The 1,473-nt window shown below is 38.6% G+C and overlaps 1 non-coding gene across 1 annotated transcript; it reads right to left on the bottom strand.

Moving 5' to 3' along the window:
• Window positions 1-1,056: 1,056 nt before the first annotated feature.
• On the bottom strand, window positions 1,057-1,163 carry LOC141644767 (small nucleolar RNA R71). The gene has a single exon (XR_012544375.1). It is a non-coding gene; the product is annotated as a small nucleolar RNA R71 (small nucleolar RNA).
• Window positions 1,164-1,473: the final 310 nt, after the last annotated feature.

Raw genomic sequence — 1,473 nt, 5'->3', positions numbered from 1 at the left:
CTTGAATAATTAGAGAATATGTTTGTATGATCAATTCCCATGAATCCCCTATGAACCCATGACACCCTAGTGCTTTTAATCAATTGTTTACATCCCATTTTAATCATCTTGTTTGTTTATTTACATTGTTATTTAGTTTAGTGATCTTCTTATCTCAACCCAAATTGTGACACCCTTAGATACCACTACTTGCAATCGAAAATCCTACATCAATATCCGTCCCTTGGGATCTGACCTTTACTTTTCCCTTTACTAATAGTAGAGTAGTTTGTGAAGCTATAAATATTGTTTTGGTCTAGGTGCTCCTAACGAGAAGTAACCGAAAACGATAGTCCGACCAAAAATGGCGCCGTTGTTGAGGACAATGTTAACTTGATTTGATTTTCTTTGATTGTTATTAGTTGTGCCTTTCTTTGCCTTGGGGAAGTAAAACTCCTCAAGGTTTGTTCTAATCGTTTTCAAGTTTCTTGATATTTTGCATGTCTAGAAGATCCCAAGGTAACTTGTTACCCATTTATCACGAAATTGAAAGAACTTTGACAATCAATAGAAGACTTGCTAGAACTACTTTGAGAGGTATTGGTGAGATTGTGGATATTCAACCAAGCAATATTGAGTTCATCAACCCTTTTGCAAGAGAAGGAGAGGAGAACCCAACACAAAACCCTATACAAAATCAACCCATAATGCCTAAATTTTCATCACATTCCGTACCAACCGAGGAGAACCTACCCATTGGTACTCCCACACCACAACACTTGACCGGTAATTTCATTGCAAAATCCGCATTTATCCAATTAGTCGAAAGAAGTCAATTTGGGGGCATGCCTAGTGAAGACCCTCATTCTCATATGGAGACTTTTTGTGACTATTGTGACTCGATTTCACAAACCGGAGTGACTCAAGACCAAATTCGATGGGTCTTATTTCCTTTTTCTTTGATTGGTACCGCGAAACAATAGTTAAAAGCCTTGATAAGGCTACTCTTGGTATTGACTCTTGGAAGAAATTGGTTGTTGCTTCTACAAAAAGTTCTACCCTCCTGAAAAGACTAACTTGCTAAGAGCCCAAATCACGGGTTTTAAACAAAGGGACGAAGAATCTTTGTATGAAGCTTGGGAGCGGTTCAAAGGAACTTGTCGCTCATGTCCTCATCATGGACTTAGAGAGTGGTTCTTGGTACAACAATTTTGGAATGGTCTTTATGAAGACTACCGAAACATTATCAACATGGGATCAAATGGTATGTTCACCGAGGTTGACGATAATCAAACATGGAACTAGATTGAGGAAATGGCGGTCCATAACTCACAACATAGTAGACCTCGGAAGGCTACTAGAGGAGGGAAGCATGAAGTGGACTCTATTACTCAATTGGGTGCTCAACTTAGTTCTCATATTGATACCATTAATTTGAAGTTTGAGAACGCTATGGCTAAACTTGAAGAAGCCTCAAAATCACCAAAGCAACAT

This window comes from Silene latifolia, chromosome 2 (genome assembly GCF_048544455.1).
Source record: "Silene latifolia isolate original U9 population chromosome 2, ASM4854445v1, whole genome shotgun sequence".
NCBI classification, from domain to species: domain Eukaryota; kingdom Viridiplantae; phylum Streptophyta; class Magnoliopsida; order Caryophyllales; family Caryophyllaceae; genus Silene; species Silene latifolia.
Note: the sequence above shows the minus strand (reverse complement) of the source record. Positions and strands in the feature narration are given on the sequence as shown.